Here is a 7,986-nt window from a genome sequence, read left to right as displayed (position 1 = left end):
ATTATTATTATTATTATTATTATTATTATATCTTTGCCCCCCCAGGCCCTGATGTGGGTCAAGTGACCTGTGCCCGGGTGGGCTAATCCCCGTAAAAAAAAAGAAACCATTCCGAGAACATATCCATGCCGAGTTGTATAAAATTCCGAGTTATCGAGGGTTTACAGTATATTAAAAGTCAGGTTACATACACTTCATCTTTCTGTGTATTTTTTCTTTAAAATGATTGTGACTCCATTTCTAATTTATGAAACCAGGAAGAAGAACGAAGGAAACAGGAAGAGGAGTCAAGGAAATTAAAGGAAGAAGAAAAGCAAAATGAGGAGGAAAAACTATTATATCTGGCAGAGCAACGCCGTCGTCACGAGGAAGAAAGGAAACGGTAAGTGTATTAAATAAAATTACAGTAAACCCTGCCAATACTGTACCAAACTACAGTAATCCATACAAGCTCTGTCCATTATTGGGAGAATTTTCATTTTCCCCCATTCCCCACCACATGATTTATGGCTATAACAGGCTCTGTTGCAATGAAGACTGTCTATCAAATGAGAGCCCTGCTATGTTAGATAGCTACTTCTACAGTGGCACCTTTTAATTGATGGATCTCCACAGGTACTCTGTGTGGGAAAATTTCTGAATACCAAGTTATTTCTGGGGAATATCACCTTATTTAATACCATTGTAGTGCAATAACCCTATCTGGTGTCAAGCAAGTGTGTTTTCAATTACAGTTTTTGTGCTTATCTTGTAAGCACTTTCTTCCATAGGAAACACAGCTGGTAAGGTACCATTTTGGTGGTTTCATGGTACCGTACATTTTATTCATTGCCCACTGCACAAACTGGAGACCATAACTCCACTGGTTGCTTTTATTAATGCACATCCAAGTACCTCAGTTTTGCTCGCCTGGTGCACCTCTCACTTCACTGAGGATTGCTCATTTTGGAACAAGCTGTGTACAGCCATCTCTCAATTTATATGGTAGTTACGTTCTTGAGAATGACCGTGTAAATCAAACCTAATTATCCCATAAATAAAGGAAATGGCGGGGGTTAGGGGAAGCGCTCCCTAAAAACTTTAATTTGTGGATCTATTTCCTTCAGTATGTTTTTTTTACAAAAATATATTAACAATAATAATACAATAATAGAAGCAAATCTAATAATACAGTAGTAAGAAAATAGATTTTAAATGAAAATTTGTGCGAACGTAAACATTGAATGATGGCTGAGATGGCATGCAGGAACTAGTGGTGGAGGAGAGGTGGGGGTTACTGGGGGAGTTAGTCATTTGAATCAGATGACAGAGCAGGTGAATGGGGAGAAGTGGGAGCTTTCGAGTTACCATATGTTGATGGCTGAGGTTAAGGTGATTGTTACTCTTTCCTTTTTTGTAAAGTAGGAAAGCAATGAGATGTAGAACTATGCTGCCTGGCGCAATGGGACTCTTTTGAAAACTGTGTTATTTAAAAATAGGTGTTAACTTAATGCTAGTGTTATTTTAAGAACATGCTAATTAAATCCGTGTAAAGTGAGAGGTGACTATACTGCTCCGAGCCCTCATGTCTGTGACTCATCTGTGAGGGTGTGTAAATTCATAAAATTAGAGAGATAATTCAAATTTTAAGTAAAAACAGGGAGTGAAGCTGTTCCATACATTCCCCGCTGCTGGGCGAAGTTTTGCTGGTGGTGGACAATAAGATATCATTTGGGTCGTATGTGCTTTATAATATTTGTATGTCTTATCTCAAGCATAATGGCTTTTATTGCACTTTTCAATTGAAACGTTAATCATGACCCCACTTATTCGCAATTTATATTTTAACAGGCATATTCTATACTTAGTTCAGTATCTGTATTCGCTTATCCGCAAAGCGAATTAGAAAATTGAAAGAAATAATTTCAATATGCTACAGTAAATTTGTTTCAAACTGCACAAGCTAACTAGCTGCTGCACTCGTACTGTATTCCTCTGTCAGAAGTAGTGCTTGGCAGAGATGCCAGGTACGATGCTGTTACCAGCTATGGACTTCTGACCCCAAGACTCGGCTGATTATGCTGTAAATTTTGTTCCTCTTTAATGGTCGTTAATTATGCCTGCATCTCTCTTCATTTCCAATTTAATGGAATATTTCTGCTGGTTACTGTCATTTAATTTGGTTTATTTTAGGCATGATAAAGGATTAATGTGTGGCTGTGCATTATTGCATATATAATGTGCTTGGTGGGATTTTTTGGGTGGAGGCCATATGTGTTTTCATAATGGAGTTTTGTTTTCTATGTATGATGATATTTAACTTTTCAGGAGCAAAATAAGGAACATGCTGGAGGTGTGTGTCATCTCTGGTGCTTGGTGGCTCAAGCTATGTGAGCAGGCTGCATAGTTAATTGTTTTTGCTGTGTATTCATACACCAGGCCATGCGAAAGAGTTCTCTCTGTCTGCTTTGATCTGTTGCGTTGTGTGGTAGTGTCGATACTGTGTCAAATTTTTTTTCGTAATGCCTCCTACTCATTCACACATTTTATACACACAATCACAAAGTTTAGTAATTATTAACAACATTTGTGTCGGTGTGTCTTTACAGTAAGTGAATTTTTTACACCCATGGTGAATCAATATTCTATGCTTATTTTAACCCATAACTGGTCATTAACGTTCAATTACGTGATCAGCGATATTATTATCTCTGGTCAGTCACGTATTAGAACGTTTTCCAAATCTGCTTTTCCCGCACCTTTGAAATTGAGTCTAGCTACCATAATCTGTTTGTGTAAATGTTCCCCCCCCCTCCCATCTCTCCCCAGGGGGCCCCACCCTCCCATCTCTCCTCACAGTCAAGGCCCTGGGACTACACAGTAGTCTCTCGATAGCCATGGCATGTGAACGTAACCGGTCACTCAATCAGGTTGAGACACACTCTAAATTATTTGGTAGGGGTGAAGATGAGTATAGATTGACAGAGGCATGCATTGATAGGGATATTGAACGTGATGATAATGATAGTGACTAAGACTATGTGTTTGAACAAGAGGAAAACAACACTGATAAACAGCAAGTAGAGGAGAGAGGGTTGGTGTCCTCTTCATCTCCAGGAACGTCCAGTACTCCCTCCATTTCACCTACCCCTACCAGTCCGTCCCACTGTATAGTTACATCCACCCACACCCCTTCCTCCCTCCTACACTAGCTCCCTCCCTCCCTCCCATACTGCTACCTCCATCCCACCCTGTTCCCTCTCTCACATGCCTTCCACCTACATTGCTCCCTCCCTCCCTACCTCCCTCCCTCCCGACCTACCTACCTACCTCCCTCCCTCCTACAGTGTGTGTGTGTGTGATCATTATGTATATATGTGGCTGCAAGACAAACCAGTAGTACTGTGACAGCACTGGAAGCGAGTAGAGGTTTGGGAATACTGCACCAGCCCTGGATTTAAATGTCTCGCAGCACCTTTAAACGAGGCAGATTTTCAAGTGTCATTTTGGGGTGTTTGGGCCATAAATGAAAAATATGATTATCCCCGACCAGGGGGTTGGGAGGGATACCATGGATGTATAATAATGTGACCTTTTTGCAGGCTAAAGATGCTTGGCTAATAAAATGTGTTTCTGCAGTGTTGTTTTGTATTGTATTATGGTATTGTACTTATTTTAATACATTACACCTCCACCAATTATATAATTATATTAATTCGTATGGGAGAAATTATCCTGATATTCGCAATGAATTTTAGGGACACATCATTTGCAATGACCGGGGTATTAACATATTATTGATGCCTATGTAAAATATGTTGAAATTTCTGTGTCATAATGATCAAGGGAATAATTTTAATTATGCCCTTTGTCCTTGAAAACGTCAATAACATGCCATCTTTGCCTGGAGAGAGAGAGATAGGTTCAGGGTAACAACACCAATGAAAAAGAAAGTGTAATTTTCTCCCTCTCTCTCTCTCTCTCTCAATATTTTTGGTCTATTACAATCAGAACAAAATTTTAGAGGGAATGTGTATAACATCTTCATGTAAGGGACATTATAATCAATACTCGGTGGTAGATGTAGCGCATGATCTCATCACAGCTGGTGCTAAATTATTTGTTTAGTTTCGATTCTGATTTGTTTGGAAGGAGAGACAGGCTTTTTGAGGTGGTTGTAAGTACATCCACACTAAGTTAAACACTCAGTATTTCCTCTTAAGAATAATAAAAAAAACTATTAATATACAGTAAAAGTCCAAAAATCCGGATGCCAGAACTGACCAATTCAGAACTGGACTTTTCAAACTCAACAGCGACAACAAGCGATCGCCACTTTAAAACGAGCAATCAAACTGTGACAACGTATGTAATTTTGAGTCCTACTCTTTCCATTTACAGAGCCCATAATAATGGCTCCTGAAGTAGATAAACTCCGTTGTGTGAAGAGAAAGAAGAACACGTTGAAATTGGGTGACAAACTTTAAATAATTAAAATAGAACGTGGTGTGAGCAATACTGTTCTAATGGAAACATACAACATTGTAAAGTCTACAATTTATGATATAAAAAAGGCAAAGAATAAAATTCTAGAATTCACAGCTTTTTCATTAAAACTGCTCGTTTTGATAAATGAAGCATGCTATATTTGCTAATGAATAAACTATCAAAATGTACCTGTTCACCTCTTCTTTATTCCTCCTTAAATTTGAATTTTAAAAGTACTGCCTGAGAATCCGGAAAATCCGAGAATCCGGACCGACTCAATCCTCAAGCAGTCCGCATTTTTGGACTTCTACTGTGTGTATATATATATATATATATATATATATATATATATATATATATATATATATATATATATATATATATATATATATATATATATATATATATATATATATATATACAGTTGTACCCCACTTAACGCGGTCAATTGAACCCAGAGGGTCCCGCGTTAAGTGAAACCGCGTTAAGTGAATAACAGAACATATGGGATTAATTCCAATAGAACCCAGCCCGACCCCCAAACTCCACCTTTTGACGACAAATAACTATGTTGTAGTAAAAATTCTATCTTAACTTTATGGTGGCATGAAAAACAAGTAATATAGAAGAGGTTAGGTTAGGAAAGATAAAGGTTAACATAGGAAAAATAAAGAATAGGTTAAAAAACGAAAATTTTTGAGGAACACTCACGGTAGTAGAAGAGATGGGTCGGCATACGGGGATGGAGGCTGGTTCCGAGGCAGAGGGCAGATTACTGCCCCTCAGGTGAATCACCATTACTAGGTGAATCACCATTACTAGGTGAATCAATATCACTGTCACTTACAGTTGTCATGGCTTCCCTGACAAATCCCTCAAAATCAACTTCACTATCACTGGCTTGGGCTGGCTGTGGTGGGTTGCGGAAGCCATTTTACGGAACAATGGATGCGCGTTAACCCGGCGTGGCCTTGAGGGATGAAACTGCCGCGGCTAGGTCAAGCGTCGTCTCTCCTCCCTCCCTCCCTCCCCGGGGTAGTCACGTCATAATACTTTAAGCCAATTACAGCTAGCAGCAGAGGGGGGTAGGGCTGCATGGCCAATCACATTCCGAGACGTCATATGACGTCAGTGATAACGCAACAAAGACACACACTGCGCAACCTTACCGCGCCGCTTACCCAAGCGGAGGGAGGAGGAGGGAGAGGCAGGCAGGCAGGCGGGCGGGTGGGGGGCGCGGGCAAATCTAAAAATAGTATCCGGAGCCGGACACTCAACGCGATATGTGGAAAAAAAACCCGCTGCTAAGTGAAAGTTCAGTTTTGGCAAGGCAATCAAGCAGATATGCTAAAACGTTGCTAAGGAAAGCTGTTGTTGGGTAAAACTGTACATATAGTACACTATATATACGGTATATATTTAATATGACAGGTAGGTTAATTAACCCACGTAAAAAAATCTAAAAAAAAAAATTCCATTGATGTTTTTGTTTTTAATTGCACCAGTGAAGTCATGATTAATTTATTCTGCTTTATTAGTTATTGAAGAAACTGTAGTATATCAGAAAAATTTTCTTTTGTAGAAAAATTGCTGAGGTAGAACGCATCGCCCGTGAGAAAAAGGAGTTAGAATACCTTAAATTGCTTGAAGCACAGCGCATTGCTGAGTTACAACAAGCTAAATTGACAAGCTCAGCAGTTAAAAAGGTAAAAACTAAAGTACTTATTTTCCTTTTGCTGCATTATTTAACAATTGGTAATTAATGCAGAACTTCCTTTAGATAACATCATCTTTTGCTCAGTTCTGTTTAATGTGTTATTATGCCTGTATTCCATCAGTATTCCTCTAATCCTTTTCTCAAATTTATTATTTCTTAGCTCCTTAGTAACATCTTCATGTCCACTTTCCACATGAACCTGTAGCTTCAGTGCTCAGGTTAGTTTGTCAGCATTCTCTATTGTATTTTGTTGATTATTATGTTGTAATGCTTTTATTCATCTTATGATTATATATCTCACACTGTAATTTTCCTACAGATTGCACTAGCTGATAACAAGGAAACTGGACTAAATCATACATTCACTTTAAGTGATAACAAGGAAAATGGTCTTAATACCACATTTTCCAAAACTACTGGACCGTCTCAGTCAAGTTCTACTGGGAAAAACAAAGATAGTTATGACATTACACCAAACTCCAAGAAATATAAGAAAAATATTAATAATTATGATATAAATGATATTGAGAGTGATGACTCAACTGATGAGGACAGTGCTCCTAAGAGGAAAATTCCTCCCTGGGCTATGAGTAAGTTTAAAATTTGGATATTAATTTTTTCCTATTGTTTGGGATTTTATGAATAGAATATGTAATGGTTACATACTTATAGATTGTTGTATCAGACACATTGCAGTAGTTGTATTGTACAACCTCCCTCGGTATTTTTGTTCCATAGTAAGGCAGGTTGAAAGTGCAAACAATGGCAATTAAAGTTTGCATGATGTAGACTCAAGTTCTAGATTAATTAATTTATTTACATTTTCATCTTGGATTATCTGCTATTGTTTGATGTCTTTCCAGCAACATAAGTGAAACTAAGTTTCTAATGCACTGATAATTGTGGTAATTAGCACTGTCTTGCCTTTCCACTGAGGTTGAGTTGGCAGCAGCATAAACATATCATACTGTTAGTCTCCTTCAACATGATGAAGTACACTGACTCATTCACACAAAGAATATTGCCCATGCTGTATGGCAAAACTTGAGGGATTGCCTTTAATCCTGCCATAATGATAAATTAGCGAGCACAATTTTTCTAAGCTGAAACCCCGCCGTGAAATAGTTAAGCAAATATTTGGGGAAAACTTTTAAAAGGATAAAGTTTTATGATGTAGATGGCTGGGTAGTACCAGTGTAATGTTATATTGATGGAGAACAACTAAAAGGAAAAATTATATATATATATATATATATATATATATATATATATATATATATATATATATATATATATATATATATATATATATATATATATATATATATATATATATATATATATATATATATATATATATATATATATATATATATATATATATATATATATATATATATATATATATATATAACATAATTTTAGAGTAGGGAAAATAAGGAAAACGATATAAGTTGTCATGCAAGTAATGATTCTTCTCTAATCTTTCTCTTTTAATGGGAACTAATTAACATCTAAAGAATAGACAAGTGGAGTTGAGTAAATAGGATATTAATAACTTAATGCAATACTGTACTGTATTGTCATATCAAAATATTTAATTTGGTAAAAATATAGATGTGACAACTTGTGATACTGTCAATATACAGTGTACCAATTCTGTATACAGTATTATTAAAAGGAAATACTAACATGTTATTTATTGTTTAATCCTTTACAGGATCTCAGCTCACAGCTCCTATGATCAACCAAGTATACTCCGGACCTGTGGTTGAGGAGATCTTCCCTCCGACTATTCTTCT

The 7,986-nt window shown here is 37.0% G+C and overlaps 1 long non-coding RNA gene across 2 annotated transcripts; it reads left to right on the top strand.

Annotated features, from left to right (window-relative positions):
* Positions 1–235: 235 nt before the first annotated feature.
* Positions 236–7,985, top strand: LOC121854600. 2 transcript variants are annotated; one of them, XR_006086584.1, is made up of 4 exons: positions 236–382; positions 6,050–6,173; positions 6,504–6,774; positions 7,905–7,985. It is a non-coding gene; the product is annotated as an uncharacterized LOC121854600 (long non-coding RNA). The 2 variants fall into 2 exon arrangements; XR_006086583.1 differs by lacking the exon at positions 7,905–7,985 and having other exon boundaries at positions 6,504–6,874.
* The last annotated feature ends 1 nt before the right edge of the window (position 7,986 follows it).

This window comes from Homarus americanus, unplaced genomic scaffold (genome assembly GCF_018991925.1).
Source record: "Homarus americanus isolate GMGI-L3 unplaced genomic scaffold, GMGI_Hamer_2.0 scaffold56961, whole genome shotgun sequence".
NCBI classification, from domain to species: domain Eukaryota; kingdom Metazoa; phylum Arthropoda; class Malacostraca; order Decapoda; family Nephropidae; genus Homarus; species Homarus americanus.
This window is presented reverse-complemented; position numbering and strand designations above follow the sequence as displayed.